Here is a 25689-nt window from a genome sequence, read left to right as displayed (position 1 = left end):
ACAATTACAATATACAATTCTAAAATACACTTATATGTTTTGTGTTTGCGAACTCTGCATGAGCAGCATGGCAGAACAAATGACGGAGACACTATTCCCCTTGTGTTATCATTCCCCTTGTAGCATGCACAATTGATGATTCTCTGTCAACCAATCAATGGACTACTGTGCTAGGTACCCTAACAGAAGGGTCCCAAAAAAGTGGTACAGTACAGTTCGCTATTTTGGTACCATTCATAACTTCTGACAATGTAAATGGAAATAATTGTGTACCATACTGTACTGTACTGAACCATACCGCTTAGTGGAAACGAGCCATAAAATGAAACAACGTTTCCTAAACAATGTTAACGTTCTGATCTGTACTTATTTAAGTATATTAAAGAAAAAGTGATCATACTAAATTTTATTATATTTTAATAAAAAATGTCTCTCTGGCAAATGGGTAAAACCTAGATGTTTGAAGGACAGTGGCAAAGATATTGTAGTTTAAAGGGATAGTTCACCCAAAAATGAAAATTTGATGTTTCTCTGCTTACCCCCAGGGCATCCAAAATGTAGGTGACTAAGAGTTTTAACTCAAACCGTTGCAGTCTGTCAGTCTTATAATGAAAGTGAATGGGTATCACGGCTTTGAGAGTCAAAAAACATACACAAACAAAACCAAATTAAACCCTGCGGCTCGTGACGATACATTGATGTGTAATGACACAAAACAATAGGTCTGTGCAAGAAACTGAACAGTATTTATATTGTTTTTTTTACCTCTGATTCTCCGCAAGTGCTGGTGCTTTAGGTGTCGTCTTCTTCTTGCTTTATGGTGGATCGCAGACTTATAAGTGCATTACTGCCACCTATCTCTCAAATGGACCATTGACAGTCTATCTACAATCTCAATTAGGAGTGTCAAAAATAAAATTAATCAGGACATTTTAATGTACAGGGAGAGAAAAAAATAATTATCTGTATTAAACTTTTGTTTTGATGCTTGAAAATCCCTTTTTTTCTTTGACCAATGAATATTTAGGATGGTCAGTGTTTTCTCTCGGGTATTTTCTCTCAGTATCATGAATCGAATTGTTTTAGATACAGATACACTTGCAGAGTTCATGGTTTTAGGTTTGTATGCTTTAGATACAATCATTTGCATTTTTTTCATCTCCACTTTTCCTCTCCAGCTACTCTATACCTTTGTCAGATTGTCACATTCTCTTTTTCTCATGCACTCATTTGCTTACGTTTACATCTCACAAGCTCACTGACCTGAAAACAACCACATTCCTGTCTGAGCATATCTTTCTCTATATAACTCTCTCTCCTCCACACCCACTCTTATCCTCATTTTTAAATAATTTCTAAAACTGCAGACTAGAAGACTATTCCGCTATTGTTTTGCTGTTTTCTCAACAGCCATTTGTGGAGACTGTATAAGTGGCCGGTTCTTGGTCGGAATAAGTTTGTGGAAAAGATCTAATGCTCTTGGCTCTGCGAGACTATGTTTAACCTTAGCTATAATTCTGACCCTTTCTGCATTCAGCATCAGTAATATTTGTTTAAAATCTCTCTTTCTACAGCACTGTAATGCCTGAACATGTCAGTGTGGCACCAGGTGGGCAGAGGAAGCCCCCTGGCCTGAGGAAGACAGTGATGTATTGTAATGTATGCCTGTGACATCCACCCTGTGCTGTTTACCAGCTTGAGCTGCCTTCATTAGCAGTAGTTCACAGGTCTGCGGCCGTCCTGACGCATGTCCTTGGCCGACCTGGGGTTCTAACCTCTGAAGGTTCAGCACTGCTGAAACAAAAACTGGGGCTTTAACCTCCCTCCTGAGTCCCTTGCTGTGAAGACCCCTGCCTTTGTTCAATAATGCATGGAGGGGTGTGCAGCCTCCGGGGTGAATGTGCGTAGGAGGGGAGTGTGTGTTATTGTAGATAATGAGGCAGGCAGCTTTTTTGGCTTTGTGATGAATATGCTTTGTTCAGTTTCTCTTCTTTTTTTCACATCGTTCTGTCTGTCGGTCGTTTTGTCTAATGTTCTGTGTATCAGTCTTCGTGTCAAGCTTCAAACAAGGCTTTATCAGTGCATTTGTGTTCATTTTTTGTTAAAAGCTATACTGTATAAATTTCTTATAATATAAATTACTAAATTTAATTCTACTTCCTTACATTTAAATTCAAATTCTGCATCCTGTTTGCTACATCAATTCAAATTAAATTTAGAGAATTTAATTGGAATTTAAAAGGCATTACCAATTCAACATTCAAAATTCGCACATCTCAATTTTGTACACTACTGTACATGCACACAAATTTGGGTCAATTGAAGGCAAAAATAAATAGTCAGCTTTTAATATGTGTCCTCAATAAACCCGAAAAGCAAATATAGCCATCTTGCATTGCAAACATGTCTTGGAAAACATATAAGTTGGGCTGAAGGTTCTTCTGAACACACCCTCAAATTCTCAACTGCCATTCTCACACAACTCCCAGAGTCCCAGACACGCAAACCATGCACCGCCGTTCCGTGAGCCGTGGTCATGTGACCTGTCCAGCAGGAAACAGCTGCCAGTCATACTGGTGAGAATGCCCTCCAGCGCTGTCCTGATTGGCAGCATTGTGGAGAACTGCCGAAATATCCCGCTTGATATGTACCATAATTCCCCTCTCAACCCCACCTACAATACACACCTGAAGTTATTCCACCAATAGTGTGTGCATTCAACTGTACAGCGAATAACGAAAAACAGGTCTCTGGGCACCCCGGGGCTAAGACTTGCACATTTTTGCATGGCAGTTACATTGACATGGCGGACAGATTTATTAGAATCTAATGATTATTTCCTTTTTGACAGACAGGTGGCTGATAGAAAAGGGAAGCCGTCTCGCTCGCAGCTATTAATTGGTGCGTGCTAATGCGAAGCCCTCATACGCTGGACCCGCACCAACTCTCTGCTGCGATACCGCATTATTCCACTTCTTTTGTGCAGCTTTGACAGGAAATTAGATGAAGTGTCTCTAACGGATCTTTTCGAGTGGGCTAGTGAGGTAGAGCGGAGAACTGACAGCAAACATAATTACCTGAGTTGTGCAAATCTCTTGTTATGAATGTCTGATTGTTCAAGCGAACATAATTCTAGTTGACTGGACTTGCATTCACACAATTATCTCACCAAATATGAAGCCCCATGTATCAGTCAAATATTTCTCATGAGTTGTCTGTAATTTTTACACATTAGAACTTATAATATGTAAATATAGAAGTTCTGTTATAGATTGGGTTACCGGGTCTCTCTCTCTCTCTAAATTTATGGATTTATTTATTTAATGCATATCTTTTGTTTATTAATAAATTTTATATATATTTTTAAAAGTTATATTTATTTATTAATTCCTACTTTCTTTAAATATGTTTCTCTTTATTTATTTCCTTTTTGTTACTTTTTAATTATTTTTCTAATTACATTTTTTATTCCTTTATGTTGGAAAATAAAATAAAAAGCATTGAAGGAGACTTTTTCTTGCACCTTGGAGAATTTCCATGTATTAGTCAAAAAATGAGCATGAGTTATTCATAATTTTTACATAACGTTTACATAGATGCATAATTTTTACATAAATATGGAAATTCGGTTATACATTAGGTTGCCAGTTCTCTCTCTAAATTTGTTTGTTTTGTTTTATTTCTTTTTACTTTTTTATTACATTTTAAATGTTTATCTAATTACATTTTTAGTCTTAAAATATAGTACTTAAAATCAAAAGGTATTGGAAAATGCTTTTTCTTACACCCAACCTTTTTTAGCCTTCCGGCTGTTTACCAGCTCACCACAGAGAAGTGCATTATGGGTAACGCCGAGCAGACTTGCTAAAGACCCTGCTGCATTTACTTTCAGAGATGCCATATCTGTTTTTTCTCCTCTCTGCCACCATCCTCATCCACTTCCTTGGTGCTCGGCAAGTCTTTTTCAGAGCCGCATCTGCTTTGTTTTGACTTGCAGGAGCTTGATTGCATTAGACTGAAGGTGCACATTGTGCTCTCACAGGCTGACGAGGCCAGTAAAAACAAGTGCTACTCCTCCTGACAGCGCACTGCCGGCACACACATCCTTAATTCAATTTTCTCTGATATATGAAATACAGAATGAGTGTCTCCAGGGGAGGTAGTGCAGATTGCACCAAATGACGGCACTCTGTCGCGATGCTCTGGATAAATGACTGGCTTATCTTTTGAACATGAGAGAGTAGCCCACTGAATGATAATTATTCTTGAGGCTGTAGTTTGTATGCTGCAAAATGAGGTAACCCGAGTAAAGGAAGACTTGTTTTAAATGTTCTTTTGTGGTTAGTTGTCAGTACATTTCATGAGCTCCACAAAGCGGTCCTGTCAGAAGCAGTTTTTTTGCTATTTTTTACCAGAAGACTTTTTGACAAAGTTCATTTTAGCTGCTGCCCATACTGTTGTAGCTACATGATTAGAGTGTGGTTAAACTATAATGACAGCATATTTAAAAATTGTCTCATGATACTTGTTTTAATTTCCATAAGCACTGGCAACGGTTGCATTCATAAAGACAAAATGACATGCACATCCAGTGCGATTATCTTAAATTTACAGTGTAATTTTAGACTCAAACCCTGCATTTTTATCGTTCCTGCTCATTAGTAGAATAAATCTTTGCATCTTCTTTTAAAAAGTATTTAAAATGTGACAGCCGTTGTATATAGCTTAACCCCAAGTCAAATGCTTTTCTTTTATAGTTTTTTAGGAGAGTGAATGCTTTGAATGTTTTTTTTTTTTTTTTTTTGGATTTTTTTGTCTTTTTTTCTGTTATAGCTTTTTAATTTGCAGCTAATTAGCTTATTGAACAGATATTGTCCCTACACAGGTGTCTCTGAGGGTTTGATTTAATTAGGTCACAAGGGAGGTGCTCATATTCTTCATTAAATACTTGACTAATATGTGTGATGTGACATATACTTTGGTGAGCTTTATTTTGAACCCACAGATGTGTGCGTCCTCATTATAATTCATGAAATAAACTTTCTAAACACATTTTCAGATATCACATAGCCATAGAGTTAATTAGTTGCTATTTCTTATATTCTACGTTAAAAGAAAAAAAAAACATGGGGATAACTGAATGATAACTAAAATTGTAATATTATTAAAGCATTACTTTTAGTATTACTGTATTGTTTTTCTGGTACATTTTTCTATGAAAAAAAAAATTCTATGTTTTTTTTTTTTTTCAGTCAAATCACATGCTTTAAATATGTTGGACTGTTTTGCCAAGATCCAGAATTCTCTCTGCAGTCCTTTGAGTTTTTCTCTTTGACAGGACTAGATTTGGGGGGTGGTTGAATTCTTTATCGGCTGCCCTGGTCTCACTATTAGCATCTGTTGCGGGGTGTTTCTCTAGATAGCTTGGGGAACGGGACTCTGGAAAGCCTTAAATTTACACCAAGTCCTGTTTTTTATTTAAGACTGATTCCCTACAGGGTCTTGCGTAAGACAATTACATGGTTCTTTGTTCACCCTGTTAAGTGCACTGAGCATGTCATTGAACATTGAATAGGAAATTGCTAGATGGTTAGTGCGGTTAGCATTATGTGAAAACTCCTTTAGCATAGCTTTTACTCTTTTTTGGAGCATTAGCTCCTCCAGAAATCGTCATAGTGCAGTTTTAAAATGACTAAATCTACACAACTGAAAACAAAGACGGACAGTTTTGGTGCTTTTTGACAGAGCTGGAAAACATTTATGTTGCCTGTCTGTTCCACAGCTGCCGTGCTGAACTGGGCAAACACTCCATGTCATGCCAAGCACAATATTTCCCCGGTTAAGTGAGTCTTTTTGCTGCTATGAGTTGGCATCATCTTGCAGCCAGAGCCGGTTCCACTCAGAAGGTTTTTACAGTGTGCTAGACTTCCTGTGGCTGCTCACCCAATCCCAGTCAGCCCTAGACGTCACATGGCAGGCCATTATCAGTTCATAAATCTCAGCAGATCTCCATAAACTTCTCTTTCATTCACCCCAACCGTGCTAACATAGGCGTGGATGGTCATTAAAAAGGAAGGGAATGAAAGGCAGCAAGGTTGAGGAACGGTTTGCCAGAGCGTCCAAGTAGGCTCCAATATTTCTGGGAAAAACAGCAAATGATGAATTTGTTTGTGGTCCATTATCCTCTGCATTAAACCGTGTAGTGTTGTTTCCTTTCTATTCGAAAAATGCCAGATATATCTCAGCCCTTAGAGCTATTTATGACATTGCTCTGTTATTTATGCCATGCTTTGAGTCTAGACAAATTTCTCAAATTGCTCACGCTCGAGATCTCGGGGAGTATTGATCTCCCTCTAGGGCCGGTGCTGTCCTCCTCGTCAATCACACGTACATTAATATTGACTGCCCAAGTACCTGCGTCGCCCGTTGATTGAAAAGCTATAAAGGCCAATTTGTTCCAATCTAAAATTTTCTTAATTGAGTGATGACTGCTTATTTTGTTATAAAAATGTATAAAATGGGTGTCCGAAAAAGCTCTATTGGCCTTCATGAGCTATTTTAAAGAAATATTTTACTTGGTACACAGTCCTCATTTGCAACAAGGTCTGATCCAAGAAATAATTTTGACTGTGGTAAAATAAAATATTTTGATCATTTATAGTAATGCTTTTAATTTTGAAATGTTGTCATGTCTTTGTTTTTCTAAGGGCACTATATGTTAGAACGTGTGTGTGTGTGTCTGTGTATGTGTTATTTAATTTTATTTTGTTTTTTATTGTTTTTTATTTTTTTATATAGTTAGATGGATGGATTGATGGATGGATATATACATATATATGACTTCTAACTGCTTTAGGGCTCATTTTTCATTTGTTTACATGCAATGAGCAAATGTAAAGTTCTTTTTATCATTGGGGAGCCATGCAGATGTTCTTTTACAGATGTTACTCTGACAAACAATTACAGTCCGAATAGTGCTTATGATGTAGTTGGATACATCCACTGTCTAAGTTTGACTTTCAGTCATTACTGGATTTAGAGAAGAGAGACTGTTACAAATTGTTTATGTTGTACGATGACAGGTTTATCAACATCCGTATGTGTTTAAAAGAGAGGGGGAGAGAATTCCTGGGCTCTGAATGCCAGTATGAGTGTTTACTCTAGACATTGTGCAGGATTTTCTAGAGTGGTTTAACAGCAGAAGGATGGTCAAGGCAGAGCAGTGTGTGGATGTACCAGGTGTAAATCAGGTCAGACAGGGTTAAGCCAGGCTAGATTACTCGCTGTCTTTAGCTGAGGCCTTTCAGATTGCCTTACACACACATAAACACAGAGAAAAACAGACATGCGGGCAGATAACTCCTATATAGATGGATTTTTACAAGCGAACAAGAAACATTCTTCTGTCTGTAAGTTATTGATTGAAATTTTTCAGTGTTTATAATAGAAATAATAATGTTTGATTTGTTAATGAATCATTCTTTTGAGCTTGATCTTTTCAATAAATCACTTAGCAAAATCTAAATGATTTGTTCACCAATCTTAAAAAAAAGTGCAGTTCTTATAAGTATACTCATACCGATTTAGAAAAACATGAGGGTGTGTAAATTACCTTTTTTTTTTAAGTGAGCTATACTTTAAAAAAATAAAAAAATAAATAAAAAAAAACAGATGAGCATAATAATAATACATAAAAGATCTGGCATGCTATGCTGAAACATTCAAGTTTACTGTGTGTTGTTTACTTATGTGCACTTGTTTATATGTCCAACATTTCTAAATTCGGTGCACCAGCAGGCCCAGACTAAAAGTACCTCAAACTAAGATTACATGGCATAGTAATACTGCGTGACATACAAACATCAAGAAAAAATCATAGCCTTGCTTAGCCTTCTCCATCAAACATTCATGAAGATATACACACATGCACACACCAATGCACGCAATGCTCTCAGCTCCACAGATGTAAAGTGTGCTATAAGTCTTTTTTATGTGATCGTTCGTATATAGAAAGTGCACGGAATGAGAACAACATGGCTTCTGTCTGTGAAACAGTTTGTGTGGAATGGTTTCTTGTCATTCTTGTGCACTTACAATGCAATTAAATCAATCTGTAGATTTTGAAAAATGAAAATGCTTAATATTTCATTAAATGACTGCATTGAATAAAAATCAATCTTGTCCTGTTCATTGCATGTCAAGATGGACAAACTGATTTTTTTCCATATGTGTGTTTCCTCAGCCAATCGGTGCGCTGAACCCAAAGCGTGCTGTATTCTACGGCGATCGCTATGAATCATGGGATGACGAAACTCCACCCTGCCACTACACAACCCACTATTCCACCGCAGCCTCCACCCTCCACTGGCTTGTCCGAATCGTAAGTCTCGTTGATTGGATGGATGCAAGGAATTTGATACCTTCAACATCTGGGAAGTACCTAATTTTACTGGATAGTTAACCGAGCTGAGCTGCTTTTGGCTCGTATTATGGCCCCTATCAATGGTAAATCATATCAAGTAAGTCAGTTTTCCATGAGAGGAAGTGTAATTACGTCACTCCTTCATGAATATTCCAGTGATTACTATGCAAATACCCCTTTTTATTGAAGATTTGTATTACATTCAATCTTTCATATTTACACAATACCATGCAAAATCTGTGCAAAACTGTAATATTCTTCAAAATGTGTCATGGTTGTACTTCGGAAATGATGCTGTCAAGAGTCTGTGTATACATAAAACATTCCAATATGATATCCCCCGATCCCAGTTAGTGGATCAAATCACCGTCAGTCAAAGCACACGTTAGCACTTCCTTTCACCGCGCATGTGAATCAAGCCCTACATCTCAATCCGCAAGCTTGATGTTCCGCTACAGAGAGCCGGTGAGTGGATTTCACAGTCTGGTAAACAGGCATATGTGAAAAAGAAGTCAAAAACCTTTGCGTAGTGATTTACAGGCTGGTATGTGACAGCTTTATGCCTCTCAGATAGAACGTGGAGCGCTGGGAAACATGTCCATCATTGTCTTCTGCTAACGTCCTCGCTTGCCCTGAGTCTGATCTGGGACGAATGGACTGGTACCAAAAAAAACAAAAAAAAAACACCCAGATCAGCAGAGAAAATGAAGTTGTTCCTAAGGTTGAGAGGAGATTGGGTTTGAGTATCTCCTGATGCTTTCAGTTTTTCCACATTTGTTACATCATATGACTATGTTTTACTAGTCTACTGTTGTTTTGTTACATAATTCGATTTTTTCTCTGTATAAACATTTTATACCAGAGCTCAAAACAGTCATGCGGAGTGTTTTGATGAGATCTGCATACTTGTTTTTGCATCAGATTTTATGATGAATGCAATCTAAACCAATTGTACAGTTGTTTGTTTTCAGAGCATTTTTTGCATGTAATTTGATTGAAAAGGTATTAAAGCTTGTTTTATTAATTTTAAAAGACTGTTGTATAATCACACCTCTTTTAATGAGGAATCTGTCTATCCATCTTGTGAGAAAAAATGAAAACACCTAATGAAAACGTAGTAATTGGCTCTTCCGAGGCAGGCCGTTGCGTTGGTGATTATGATTTGGAAGGTTCCCCTTGGCAGCTCTCACACCGGGCTTGAATGAGACTGTAGACACCATCATCTTTTCCTCTGGCTGATCCAGCATTTCCATGTCAACTCCTCGTACTGCCAGCCCAGACTGATGACCCTGAATCTGCCAATTAGAGCTGGAGCTGAGCTCCTCAGCCAACAGGCCATATAATTAACTCCGCCTCGGGCACTGTTACAGAAAATGAGAGGACAAAAAAAAACCTTCCACAAACTCTTCATAATCTGACAGATGAGTCCCTACATTGAGATGTTTGTGCAAACAGAACATTTCCCAGAGCAATGGAGAAGGTCTCCATCATGAAATTGAATCCAATTACCATAGAAATGAATGTAGATGAATTTACTTTTTTATTCTACTACTGTTTTGGCCACTGAATAGCATTAGCGCTTTGCAAAACGGAGCACATATGTCTAAACAAGCGCCTAATTAGCAGTCAGAATCATGTGATACCGCTACGGTTATTTTCCCACATTAGGAAAGATGTTTTTGAGCTTATTTGGGTCAATAAAAGTGACTGTTGTTTTGTGTCTGCTCAATTGCAGGAGCCTTTCACTACATTCTTCCTAAACGCCAATGGCAACAAGTTTGATCACCCAAACCGCACTTTCTCCGGCATCGCCCGCTCATGGAGGCACTGTCAGCGTGATACTGCAGATGTGAAGGTAATCAGATATCAGTTTTTGTACATCGTAATATCTAAACAGGCTTAGAAAGTAGTCATTAGTGCCTGACTGTTATGATGATATAGGTGCAACGTTACTAGCTGCAACTGTGAGGAACTGAATAAACAGTTCCTCGAAGATTTTGTCTCTTTTTCTCTTTTCAGTCCAGTCAATCAACCAAAATTGGTATCATCCAGTTCCCAAAAAACAAATGGTATTGCATTGTTTTGATTTGCAACAACATTTAGTTCCTGTAGCTTCCAAGCTGCATCAACGCTGTCCTTTTTCCATTTATATGTGCATTTTTTGTGAAATTAACATTTTTTTCTTCATAAACATTTAAAGTAAAACATCGTTGAATATGCACATATTTCAGAGAGGCATCACTTCATCAACGTAATGGTTGTTCCCTGTTGCCTCCATTTCATTTCAGCCCCGTGCTGTGGCTCAGCAAGCGCACTCAAGCTGACCTAAAAGTGTCATACTTTTCCAGCACACTCAGTGATGGGTTTGCTTCGCCCCAGGCAATTAATAAAGCATTAATGACAAAAGCTATTTAAAATGTAGTCTTTTATGTAAAGGCAGGGCTTTTTACTACCCCGGGCTGGGGAACAGCATCCAACAACATGAGGTGCAGGCGAGTGAACGGCTGTACAGGGAAACGCTAGATATGTTAGCAAATACTACTCTCGGAACCACTACAGTGTCTGTGTGGATCATGTTAAACATATTTAATGGTCACCAATCTGTTAGGACAGAAAATAGGGATTTTTTTTTTTTTTTTTTTTTTTTCCTGTGAAGCAGGAGTTTTTATTATGTATGAGCAGCATGATTTTCATCATAAAAGACTACCTTTGTACTGAATTACCTGTATTACAAAGTATGGTTATTCGGTTTTAACAATCTAACTATCCAGCTCACTAAACTTTCACAAACACACTAAAAATAAAGAACTTTTACTTTATTTTTTTAATATATTCATTTAATTTCATTAAGATATTTAGTTAATTATTTTAAGGGACATTTTCCAGCGAATTTTTTTTAATCACTTCTTAAATTGTATGTGTGTATATATATATATATATATATATATATATATACAATTTTTGTATACATATATATGTATATATATTTGTTATATATTATCTTAATTAACTGACTGTATTATATATGTATATGTGTGTGCATGTGTGTTGGTGTACACACACACACATTTTATTTTGTTTTTACCCTTGTTGTTTTTTAGTACTGTTGCAGTGGCCTTCAGTTCAGTCTGCATCACCCTGAACTTATTCATTACCCTCAATACTCTCTGTAATGATCCCATGCAGCAGGAAACAGCTAAATAACAACATTAAAAGAGCAAATCAAAGTTCACTGGCCGTTTGGTCTTTTTAGACTACTGCGTCAGCACTGGCCTTGTCTTATAAAGGTCATTATAAATATGTGTACAGTATATGTACAGATCTGTCTATAGATATTTTAGTTTGATATTTCATGCCAATTTGACAATGTTTTATCATTGTCAAGGTATACGAATATGCTTTTATGTATTGTCAAAACATCCACCTAGTGATCAGCAGAGCACTCTGGCCTCCTGCTAAGAGCAAAAGAGTTACTTTCCCTCCAATCGTCACCAGTTTCTCAATAATCTGTTGGCGGAGCTCTGTCTGAAGGAGTGGGATGAGGCAGTCGTGCCAGGTGACAGCTCTCCAGGAGGGTGTCATTAGGGCAAACGATGTAAAGCTGAAGAGTCTGAGTGTGATTGGCTTGTCAGCCCATTATGAGGCTGTAGAGGAATTATTGGCTCACGAGTGGAGCGGGGCTGAGGACGTGGATCACGACGCTAGCAGCCCAAACTGTTCACGGCTGAGTAACTGTCTGCAAAGTTTATAAACCAAGCCTCCTGTGAGAGTAGAGATGGAGCTCTGTCTGATTTTAACTGTTGCCCTCGAGGTCGAGTTTAAACTATGCTTTAATATTGGAGTCAGTATGGTACCGTAAAGATTTAGCTGTGAATAGTTTATTGTGTGATGATAATGAATCTCCTTGACATTTAACATTCACACAAAATGTCAAAACTATATTGCTTATAATAAATAGTGGATAACCTACACTGGATTCAATGCAACTTTAGGTGACCGATTTCTTATTCCTATTTTGGGTGTACTGCAGAGCTACTCCAGCTATTTTATATTTCCCATCCATTTAAAATAAGATGACTTTATTTATTGATATATTTTTACTATAGATTTTATTCTTTATATATTTAAATGCCCTTCTGGATGTCTTGTGTTTTGTAAATCAAATTTTTCGTTTATAATTATTACAATTCTTGTGCAAATATTGGGGCTTAATGGTCATTAAAAAGAGTTTTTAAATACTGACCCTACAGTAAATACACGCTGTGTTTATTGTAGGCATACTGTTGCTTATGACCCAGCATGTGAAAGTGCTCTGTTTTATGGTGCTTTAAAGAACTCTCTTATACACACCAAGGAGACTTCGTTAAACAGCTCGTTTCAACAGACGCTGTATAACAGCCACTTGAATCCAAACCATCAGCATTGGGGAGAAAATATTCAACCTGTCACCTTCAGGTGTGTGCTGGCAGAATGAGGTCTTAAATGATTTTAAATGGTCTTAAAGGTTCTTCAAAGGCAAGAGCTTTTGAGTGACACTAAACAGGGAGGAGGTCACATTCCTTGTGTGCACATGCCCCAATGTACAGTGGCATGTCCTCGTACAGGGAATTATGGGTAATTTGCACTGATAGGGCAGTGAGAACAGAGAAGGATTGGGGATGTTTAGCTTTTAGAGACTATCGGGGTCAGGGAAGTGTGTCAAAAATTAAGCAAAAAAATAATAATGCCTTCAGATCAGTAGAATGATGAAAGCTTTTATGGTATTTGTGTATTTAAACTTCTAAAAGCAAAACTAGGGGTTAAAATGGGCCGTAATAATCCATAATAATATTGCGACACATTAAAAAAGAAAATTTTAGGCGTTCCAGTCCAGTTTTTGTTTTTTTATCAAAACATATTTGTCACCATTTAATGAGTGTAATCATTTAAAAAAAATCTTTGAAGTTTATTACATTTACTGTAAGCATTATGCTTCCCTCTGTCATTTCAAATCATGGTTACTCATCTAAAATCCCAATTTAGCTTCTGGGCACAACAAAACCAAACCTGCTTCACGTACTTCAACAGATACAGCAGATCCATCCATCAGCTCACTTCAAACATTAATAAAGTTTTCTGTCATCTCTCGTGTTTCCTTTGTATTTTCACCCTCCCCCATCCTTGTGCGTTTACCGCATTCCCACACTCTCTGAGTGTTTTTAAATGTACTCCGATGGTCCTTCACTGGTCTCCTGGGGTCGCTTTCCATGGCCGCCTGAAACATTGCCAACGTTTTGATTAATTGAACTATAAAACATGCAGTGTTGAAAGTATTGGTATTTTTGCATGTGTATTTTAACTCCCCTGTTCCCTGTATCCCTATACAATATTACTAAATCTGTTTTGGAAATGTTTGGATTTGATTTGAACTTCTCTTGCTTGTTCTCTCTCTCCTGTCCTCTTCCTCGGCACCTCACAGGAGTTGATCCCTGAGTTCTACTACCTGCCTGAGATGTTTGTGAACAGTAATGGCTACTGTCTGGGTGACAGGGATGACGGTGTGCCAGTTTGTGATGTAGAACTACCAGCCTGGGCAAAGAAACCAGAGGACTTTGTCAGGATCAACAGGATGGTAAGTCAAACTCGCTACCTAACCACAACAACTCTATTCACCACATGGCTAATGTCTAGGCCTGAACAGAATCTGCACATACAGGATTCTGTTATTCACAAAGTAACTTTGTAGACACCATAGTGGACCTTAGTGAGCCTCTCTCATCTCAGAACCCAAGACAATAGTTGTCCTCTCCTCTCTCTTCTGTTTAGCTTTGGGAATATTGGGAAATGATTCAGATTGGGTTTCTTGTTCCAATTTCTCCTTATGGTTCTTGTTCCTCAACAGTGCCATTAAAGGAGCCATGTGTAATGTCTGGCAAAAAAATCAAGTCATACTCCACATTCCATACCAGATGGGGGCAATATGCCTCAATAAAGTGAATTGGTCTACTCTAGAGTAACAAACGAGAAACGCCATAGTCTCTATGCTCCGCCCCTACCTTCACAACAACCCTAGAGCCATAGCCGAAGCCTAAAGGACGTTTTGCCTCCAGAGGAACGTTGGGTGATGTCAAGTGATTTTGAAACATGACATCTTCAAGCTACTCACATTAACCTTTACCAGTGAATATGTTTCATATTCGCGTGTTCATATTAAATTTTGAATTGTATATACACATTATTTGAATTAAATTAATTTGACAGACAGCATTCTGTCAACATCATTGGTCAACATCAGACAGCTGATGTTGACCAAGCTAGCGCCAACCAAACGTAACCAGAGCTGCCAACTCTCAAGCATTCACCGTGAGACACACGCAATTGACTCTTTTCACACGCTTTCAAAAACTTGACCGCTCTGAATATAGTGAGTGAGTGCGCGCGCGGGCGCCCGGGGCTCGGCTCGCTCGCGCTCTCTCTCTCTCTCTCTCTCTCTCTCTCTCTCTCTTTCTCCGGGTTAATTATCATCGAAGACATTTCAAGCTTCTTAGGTAATGTTTTACATTTTAGCATCAGCTTGGTAGAGACGGGCTTTTGGTAGATAACAGGTGAAAACCGGTTCGGATCTGTGGGTAAGTTATAGCTAGCTAACTATCAAACGCAGCTACGGTTAGCCATCGAACAGCCTTCGATACATTTCTATGTTATAACTTCCCGAAAAAAATACGCAAACATATAAAAACAAACTTCTAGCGAAATACTAACAGCATCTTACTTACCAATCCAAAAGAAATGTTGCAAGTTCGGAGTCGAAGCTCATTTCTTTCAAGTCCATCAGTTGTCTCCAGCGATGGAAAAGCAGTGCCGATGTTTACTCTGTTTCGGCTCCTCCTTTTTCTTATTGGATTTGATTTGTGATTCCGAGCGCGGGTTGCTTGACATCAGGTTCAAGTACGCCCACAAACCGTGCGAGTTATTCGTGTATTGCAGGTTGGCTGGTGGTTATGTTGCCCGCATATATCGCCTCCCATGGCCGAAACTGGTATTACGACACCTGTCGGGCCGTGGCTAGTAATGCTAATGCTAATTAAGGTTGATATCTCTGCAGCACTATAACTTGACATTTTTTTAATGACATCATCGCCATTATTTCTTCTCATTCTTTTGATGCGTGTAGGTCATTTTTTGGATATTTTTACCTCAATTTTTACACATGGCACCTTTAACAAAAGAAATAACTGAAAAATTATTTTTAGGATTTACTAAAAAGAACTGTTAAATCTTTCATTCTTACAAAGGCTGCATTTGTTTGATCAAAAAATACAGTAATAATGTGAAATATTATTACAATTTAAAATAACTGTTATATTATATATTTAATATATTTTAAAATGTAATTTATTTCTGTAATGGTAAAGCCATTACACCAGTCTTCAGTGTCTCATGATCCTTCATGTATTGATTCTGAAAATATGGGTGAAGTGCAGTTTCATGTAGGCCTACTAATGTCATATTGCTCTGCTGACTATTCAGTCGCTCTGTCTGAACCGAATCTGCAATCTTAAATTCTTAGTCCAGTATTTAATCTGTAATCCATTTCCTTCCGTCTGTTCCCTTGAGATCATACTCATTGGTTCAAATGAAACAGCATCCTGGTCCTCTGCAGGCCTCTGCGTGCTGCTTTTCCACAGTGAAGGTCGTAATGTAGTGCACTGCTCGATACTAATGTAATCTACCGCTGACCTGAATGATGTCACGGAGGACAGGCCCGGCCACTGTCCCTTATAATGTTACCCTAATGATGGCTTCATCAATCATGATTTGGCTCGCAGCAGACAGGATGTGTATGTGTGTGCGTGTGTTTGTGTTTGTCCACCAATCCCTGTAGACTGTGGTGGGCTTGAAATTGTGTTCTGCCTCTTATAATGGCCCTATATTACACATATACTCATAAAAATGAGAGAACTGCAGGGAGACATGGGAATTGTATATGCTGCAAGATGTGTAATTTGCGTGTTTGAGCATTTAATGATTGTGTATCAACACGTCTGCCTTTTCAAACTATTAAGGATGTGTTGTGGCCCATGCTGCCTGAGGAAAAATTGTGTGTGTGTGTGTGTGTGTGTGTGTGTGTGCGCGTGCACTACAGGAAACACACTTGACCTTTTCAGATGCAGTGACAGTGCTGGGGTGTGTGTCTTGTGGAGGTGACCTTTCCTCCAGGCCTCTTTTTTTATTTTTTATTTTTTATTTTTTCTGGTTCAACACATTCAGTTATTGAGACACACATACTCACACATGCACATATCCAAAGATCACACAAGTAGCTGTCTGTTAAAGCAAGATTTTCTTAAGAAAGGGCTTGAGAATGTCAAAACACCTTAGACATATCAAACTATTTTACATGAGCCTTGAATGGGGCAAAATGCATTCAGGTCTCACAGTTTGGTTTCCTCTTTCTGGTAAAACTCAGATTTTTGTGGCCCAAAATTAATTTACGTTCTGTAAACGTAACGTCAAAATTAATTTATTCTATGGAACAGAAAAATAAGTTTATTAGAAAGTATTCCATAATTCTATTCCTCTTAACAATTCCAATTCAGTTTGATTTGTTTTTTAATTCACTAAAAAGAACTGAAGAATCATTCATTCTGTCATTCATTAAAAATGTCACTGGTTCTGAATAAGAATTCTGATTAATTTCAGCTAGGTTTTTTCATGTAAACAGTTAATAATTCACAAGCCAAATAAATGATTAATTTCTTTGCATATTAGTAAATCTTCTCACATAGGAACCAGAAAAGCAGCATTAAAGTGCCATAATATTAGTCTGTACATTCAGTGTGCTATATGTCAAGTCTTCTGAAGTCATATGATACATCTTTTATGAGGAACAGATTGAAATGTAAGTCAGTATTTGCTGAAAACATTACTTCTGTTGTGGTGCTCAAATCTTACTAGGTTGATCTCATTTAATTTCACTGACGTCCATCATGTCTTGACTTATTTTCAAACCATGTTTGAATATTTCTCTTGCCATATTTGCAGGACAGTCTGTAAAATATCGTCCTTTGTGATCCACAGCAGAAAAAAATTTGATATTTGGGTCTCTTTAATTCATATACTGAACATGCAGAAATAGTGACACAAATATCCAGTTTCAGTAAATATTAATTTCATGTTGTGGATAGTTTTTAATGTAATTCTTTGGTTTGTTGCAATGACTAGTAATATTTTAGGTTAGTTGAATAGTAAATACATTTTTAAACAGGCTACGGCTCGATTTTGTCCTTAGATCTTGTCCTTTATTTTTCTCTCTCTGCTGCTCTTTCTCTCTGTCTCATTTAATCCCCTCTTTCTCTCCTTGTCTTTGTGCTCCATTCCCCTCCTGCCATTTCTTCCTCTCTTTCTTTCACTTAGTGTTCCCATCTTTGCATGTGTCACTTTCGATTGTAATGACATGCCCTGGGGGGAACTCAGCCCCTGCGCTCCCCGGCTTGCTCTGTTGGTAATAGCTATTATTTCTGATGTGAGAGTGAGTGTGTAAATTCCAACAGCAGTGCCCTGGTTGTGTTTGTGTGTGAGAGGGAAAAAAGTGTGTATTTGTGTGCCATTCTGTATTATTTGTTCATTCTTTTTTACCCCTTTCTTACCCCCCAACCCCCACCCACCCCTTTGTTATCTCAGTATGACAGTTTTTGATACCTATAATAAAGCACTTCTATGCATCTTTAAGCATTAACAGCAGTATCCAGGCCTGTATTGGAATAGAATTGTTTTGGAGGAAATGCTCACTGGGGTGTGTTTGTAAGTGTGTGTGTGTGTGTGTCACCTGCAGTGAGCTTTTCTATTTTTTTTTACAAAACAATGGTTAACTAAAACTAAACTGAAACAAAAATAAAAAAACAAACAATTATTTCATTACTTGAAATAAAATGAAAGCATAATATAGAAAAGGTATTAACATTTTATATACAAAAGAAACTTATTACTATTAACTATTAAATATTAAATAACTATTAAAATGTATAAAAGCTATATGGACATATTAAAAAATAAAATAATAAAAATGACAAAAAAATGAATATATGAATATAATATAGGCCTACTAATACAAAAAAATAATAATAACTATACGAATAAATGAATATAATATACTAATATTTTTATTCATTAAGAAATGAATAATTTTATTCGGCAAGGACACTTTAAATAGGTCAAAAGTGAGAGCAAAGACGTTTATGTCACAAAAGTTCTTTTAAACTTTCTCTCCATCAACGAATCCTGAAAAATAGTCATTACTTTTTCCATGAAAATATTATTCAGTAAAATTGTTTTCAACAATATTTTTTTTTTTTTTAGTTTCAGGTAATAACATGAAATATTTTTTAAAATTGTAATAATATTACTGTAATATTAGTAATATTATAATATTACTTAATATATGTCACAATGTTACTGTTTTACTGTATTTTTGATCAAATAAATGCAGCCTTGGTGAGCATAAGAAACCCTTTTCAGAAAACCTAACTTTTGATCAGTATTTTACAGCAATCACACATTTTTAGTGTCCAAATACTTTTAGGGCCTCTGTGCTGTATATTGTTGGATTAGTTAAATTTCAGTGTCAAGGGGTGTGTCTATCATATTTTATTGAATGAAAAATGTTCAAAATTATTTAATTACATTTCGGACTCTTATGACTATTTCAAGCTATTGCAGTCTTCTAAATCGAGAAGCATCGCCCCGAGTGTATGTATATCTGTGTATGTGTGTTTGCATCTGGACGCCTGTGTGTGTTTGTGTTCATGTTGTATATGTGTACCTTTCACCTCTAATTGCTCTGCTCTCTTTGACAGGCCCTGGAAAGTGAGTTTGTGTCGTGTCAGCTGCACCAGTGGATTGACCTTATTTTTGGCTACAAGCAACGTGGGCCCGAGGCGGCACGCGCCCTCAACGTCTTTCACTACCTGACCTACGAGGGCTCCGTCAACCTCGACAGCCTCGCAAGTGATCCCTTGTTGCGCGAGGTAGGTCGCTGTGGCAGCGTTGCTATGACAACGGCAACAGACTTTCAGAATTGGTGGCTAACATCTTTTTCATTTTTGTAATTGGACTGTGTAAGTAGAGGGTAAAATGCTTTATAAATGTCACCACTAGATGGACTACTGTCTAGAGTATGCTAACATTATATAGCTAAATAGTGTGGGATGTTTTTAAATGGATGTATTTGCAGTTAACTTTTCTTTTAAGGTGGAACGGGTTTTAAAACTATGGCGTAAGATTCGCAATATCAGCATTCATTAACCGCCTTTCAAGCATGAATGAACCCAGTTTCAGTTGAATATCTGACTGTCAGTATGTGTCATTCAGATCTAGCCATGCAAATATGTCCTCTGGGAAAGAGAAACTCAAACTGATTACTCATGTGCTTTGGATCTTCTGCCCTGAAATGTAGTAACCGTAAAACTTTAGGTACAAATAAGTACTTTACTTAAAGGTACATTTGATAATGTCTGTGCCAATAAATGCATCAGACAGATTTGCAATGAAAATTTCGATGTAAATGTACAATGTAAATGGCTTTTGCCCATGCAAATTCACCGCCACATGCCAAAATGTTCTGGGTGATTGGCAGTGTGTTGCTATGTGGTTGCTAGGGTGTTCTCTGTGGTTTATAGCTGGTTGAGTTGTGTCAAAAGCTCCCCCTAAGTCTATAAAATATAAGTCTTTTGTTTTTTTTTTCAGTTTGTTTTGTCATCCACTGGGAAAAAAATTGCAAATCTGATCATATAGAGCAGTGGTCACCAACCTTTTTAAGCCTGTGATCCCTGACCTCTGCTTTTATGAAAGACAAGATCTTCATATTGAAGAACTGATAGGAAAAGGCATCCGAGTTTGTACTTCCAATTTGAGGCCTGTATTTTAATTAGTGATGCACCGATCATGACTGATTCAGAAACTGATTTTTATTTTTTTTATTATTAATAGGAAATTAGTTAAATCTGATACTGGTGTTTTTTTTTGTTTTTTTTTTCTCCAAGCAAATTTATTTATTGGCTATTTGCTTTATAACAAGTAAACTGGCCTTAAACAAAAATATCTGTAGGCATTTGAAATTAGAGACAACCACTGCATTAGGGCTGGGCGATATATCGCATGCGATTGTCACATGCATTTTGTCAGTAAAGACGGTTCCCTGATTACCGCTAAATCGCCATCACCTGCTTTAAAATGGAGTGGCATTTAATAGACAGAGCCGTAGTTCACTGACAAGCTACGCAATATCGTGTTCATTATCGCAGATGAATCGCCTTCGATAATGAACGCAATTTTTTTTTTTTTGGCTACATAAAATATTTGCATGAAACAAAAACAGCAGGTCTGAATGAGACACAAATTCACTCTCTGACAGCAGGTGGCGCTTATGAACCAGCCGCGATATTTCTTGGTTACCGCCGTAAACAAAGCAGAGCTGCCGTTTATACAGAGATAAGAGAAGAAAATGCCATTATTGCCATCAAAACTTTTCTCAAGACAGTTCCTTTCAGTGATATTAATATAACCCCACATTTTCTTCCTATATTTCGAGCATCGTGAACAGTGAGCTTGTTCTCTGCCTACTACAGTATTTTCTCCTCTTCGCGCTCGTCTTCAGCATCTTTTACCTCTGTTAACATCCTGTGTGATGTATTTTTCTTTATCACTGTCCCAGTAGCTCCCGAAAATAATAGAAAAATAAATACAAAAAAATACAGTACAAAGAATGGAGCATTTGTGTACTTTATTTTACTGTTGTTTTTGGGATCCACTGGGACAGTGATAAAGATTGCGATTGACGTGTTGGCGACCAGTGATATAGAGAAATAGTAGGACTCTTACCAACAATAAACCACATGATATATCATTAATCTCCATAGTATAAATGGAGGCACAAAAAACAAGCATTATTCTTGTATCACTTGTGCACAGTAAAAAAAAAAAAAAAAAAAATTCAAAGTTGTAAATAAAACAGATATTATTGGAGTATATTTTACAAGAAAATACTATTTCAGTTCTTCTATTTCAAAATGCCATGTTTAATTTAATGTTACTCACCTTTTTTTGTAACTGTGAAATTTACTGCCAATTTCTGAGTGAAAATTGTTTCTACACCTTTTTTTGTATGCAATTATAATAATAAATATTTTGAATCAGTTATTTTTTGCAGATTTAATTTTACATTTTTGTAATTGCTATGTGCTGTTGTCATTTGTATTATTATTATTATTTCAAATATTTTTATTTTGGTTGTAGTTTTATTAATTTTAGTACATTAACGTAACCTTGTTTTAGTTAGCTACCAACACAACAAGTTTAAGTTTTTCTTATAATATTTATATTTTATTTTAGCTTTATTTCAATTGCCAAAAACAATGTTTAAGTTTAGTTTTAAGGATTCCATAGACTCATTTAACAACACCATTTCACATGAAATAGCATTGTATATTTATTCTGGTTACCTACTAAAATTGAATTCATCAAGCAATTACGATGTAAATCAATGTTATTGATTTTCCACACAGTATTCTTTATTGACTGGTGGAAGTTTTGAAAATGACTTAATTGTGTTTGTGGATATGACTCCAATTCAACAGCAGCAGCTGGTAGGCAGTGTGTTTGTAGCCGTGTGTACCCCATTCCTCCCTCCCTTCCTCCTCCTTTTCTCGCTCCTATTCCCTCTATCTCTCCCGCTCCCTGTGATACCCACCATCTGCTGTCTGCAAAACAAGTCATTTATATACTGTCACTTCCAGGACTGCCTTTATTTGTCAAGTGACCACTATGCAAATCACTCACGGAACAGGGGGGCTAATTATCAAACAATATGGAGAAAGCTTTGCTTTTCATCATTTGGCTCTACATTCCAGACAATAGCAATTATGTTTCTTTCATGTGGCCGAGTTCTTCACAAGCAGTCCAGCACTCTGAGAGCAATGGTAGCTGACAGCAAGGGATGTAAGCCTAGGATGAGCCAGAAAACCGGCTTTTATTTGTCAGTTCTGGAGTTTGAGAAGCCTTTATGTTCCATTTAGTATATTAATAAAGTCTGTATTGCTTTTTATGTCGTCCAAGCACCTGGCAACTGGCATTCAGATGCTTAAATGCTGAGGAGAGCTGACCTCAACTTGACTTGATAAATGCATTAAGGGACTCGTGAGTTTTTGCTCTATTTGTCCAACTAGTTAACCAATGCCCCTTGAGCTCAAAACATTAAAGTAATAACCTCACAGACGAAATATACTGACCTCAAGTAGGCTAAATTCCCTTCCATTTCTAAGGTCTCTTGGTCTCAATCGGAGAGGGAGGACAGCTCATGGTATCTCAGAAATGTGACCGTCACCTTCAGGCTATTGATTCATTCTCCACTGACAGGTGCATCCACAGCTCTGACATTAAGCACTGCAATTACGGCCTTAAAATGTCAAACTCTGGAGTTAAGGGTCATAACTCGTTCCAGAGTCCAATAAAAATGGCAGCAGTTGATGATGGAGTCACAGGACTCTATTGGCAGGGTTATGTCACAGGAAAAACAGCATTTACGGATGAAGAACATGCCAGCAATCTTTTGACACACATTTTTATTGCATGCAACGATAATACACAGTCTGAGAGCACTTCTTGTGAATTATTATCCGTCACTAATGAGCATTTTAATTATTCATTCACAAATGAGTAGAGCATATCAGTGTAAGAAAAGATAAGAGTTAGGTGCATTTGTTCTTTTCAGTTTCCTGTGTTTAAAATAACAGATTTATTATTATTGATATGCTCTAATAATAATGATGTTATTATTATTATATTTTAGTACTTTTTGGAGTCTACTTTGATATTTATTTTATATATATATATATATATATATATATATATATATGTATGTATATAAAGTCTACATTGATTTATTATCATTATTATCATTTTATTTTTATTGATATTTATTTAATTTATTTAGTCTACTTTGTTTTTTATTTTATTATATTGTATTTTAGTGCATTTTTTAATTCTATGTTAATATTAATTTTTTTATTATATATTTTTTTCTTAAGTCTACATTGACTTGTATTTTTTAATTGGATGCCAAATGATTAATTCAGATGTCTGAACATTTTTAAGAGAATGACTTTAAGTCAGTGTGTCAAATATGGTGTGAATAATTTTGTGGTGAAATGACATTTTAGCCTCATCAGCCTTGGTGTCAACATGTCTAAAGGCACTCTATTTCACACAGGCCTAGATAAACATATAAAAGGCCTACCTTTTAGATTTAGATATGTTTTTTAATCTTTTTTTCTTCTACATCCCATCACTAAACACCCTTAAAAATCCTTATGGTTCTCTAAGAGCCTGAGATGAACATAAGAGCTCTGACATACTTGCACATCCTGACCCAAAGATGTGATTGACATGCCACAGGTTATGATGGATGTTTTATGTCCATCTCAGCGTGATGGCTTATAGCTCTGGTGGAAACGATCAGCGTACAGCTCATGCAAGAGGTGTTTCTTATCAGCCGTAAAGAGCAGGGGCTTAAAGTGGATTATAGTAATGAACTGCCAGTTGAGAGTTACAGATTTCTGTTTGTGATAAATTGTGTTTTTCTCCAGAGCTCAGATGAGCAACCAGTTGACACTGTGGGTCTGTTGACAACACTGAGATGATTTAAAGGATGTGCCCCTCATATAACCTTAGCCGCTTTGACTCTAGACATAATCTGTCAGAATTGGATGTACTGTTTAACAAGGTACAGTTGCTATAAATGCAGGATGTTTTTTTTCTGGACATTACATTTTGGATGTTGAAATGCCGATCTAACTGTTAGTAAGGGTCCGTAAGATTAAACAAAATTATACTTCCATTAATTTTAACAATACTTGTATCTCAGTTGCATCAAATGTATCATGGTTTCCATAAAACTATTAAGCAGAACAACTAGTTTCAACATTTATAGCAATAAGAAATTATTTTTGAGCACCAAATCAACATACTGTACTAGAATGATTTCTGAAGGATCATGTGACACTGAAGACTGGAGTAATGATGTGGAAAATTCAGACTCGCCATTACAGGAATAAATGACGTTTCAAAATATATTAATATAGAAAACAAGTTATTTTAAATGTAAATAATATTTCACAATATTACTATTTTAACTGTATCTTTAATCAAATAAATGCAGCCTTGAAGATCATAAGAGACTTCCTTCCAAAATATTAATAAATCGAACTGAGCCCAAACTTTTGAACGGTAGTGTATAGCCTATATATATATTGTTTTTGATATGGACCATTTATTTTCATATTTCTGGACTTTTAGAAGGAATTTTTCTCTCATTTTTTCTTCACTGTTGGAAGGCAGAAATAAAGTGATACTTTCCACATGGCTGCCTGTTTCTCTCAGATCTTCAGATCAGATTACATTATTTGAGCAGACATTGTGACCCCTGTTCCTGAGTCGAACCTAAAATAACTATAATGTGAGCGCATTATTATTTGACAGACAGCATCACGAAGCAGCACAGACTGACATTTAATTGTTACCAAATGTGATTGCGCTGAGTCGTGAGAGTTCTGCTTGTCGAATTTTGCCTCCAGGGTCAGGCCAAGATGATATCATTTAAGTTCAATGATCTGTTCTTATTTGAAGTACGCTAGCGAGAAATAATCTCCTCCATTCCTCTCATTTCAGTTGCACAATTGATTATAATTCTGCAGTTTCGCTGCTTCCAAAGTGCTATGAAGTCAACGTGAAACATCAGTTGCACACCATTTTAATTCTGTAAGTGAAATGGAATATTATTGAGAATGAATTTAGAATTTTAAGAGAGCACATTTTTGATTTATTAAAGTGAAAATCTCTGGAAAACAAGTATTAAAAAAAAGACCTGTTGAAGGTTAGAAGTCATGTAATATAACACTTTTCTTTAAACTGTAATCTATGTAAACATGTTGTGAATGAAACATTTACATTTTTGAATTTAGTGTTTAGAATTCAGAATGGTTCCAATTTGAAGCTTAGAAGTCATGTAATATTACAACCACCAACACACACATATATGTAAGCTTGTACAATATATAATATATATAAATATATATATATATATAATATATATATATATATATATATATATATATATATATTATATTAGGGCTGTCAAATATGATTAATCACATATAGTTTTGTTTAAATATATATGTATGTGTACATATATTTATTATGTATATATAAAATACAACACACATAAATTATAATAT

At 36.5% G+C, this 25689-nt stretch overlaps 1 pseudogene; it reads left to right on the top strand.

The window, feature by feature from the left end:
• The window catches only part of LOC109104379, a 248414-nt pseudogene that overhangs the window by 206087 nt on the left and 16638 nt on the right, over positions 1-25689 (top strand).

Source organism: Cyprinus carpio, chromosome A15, assembly GCF_018340385.1.
Source record: "Cyprinus carpio isolate SPL01 chromosome A15, ASM1834038v1, whole genome shotgun sequence".
Taxonomy (NCBI): domain Eukaryota; kingdom Metazoa; phylum Chordata; class Actinopteri; order Cypriniformes; family Cyprinidae; genus Cyprinus; species Cyprinus carpio.
This window is presented reverse-complemented; position numbering and strand designations above follow the sequence as displayed.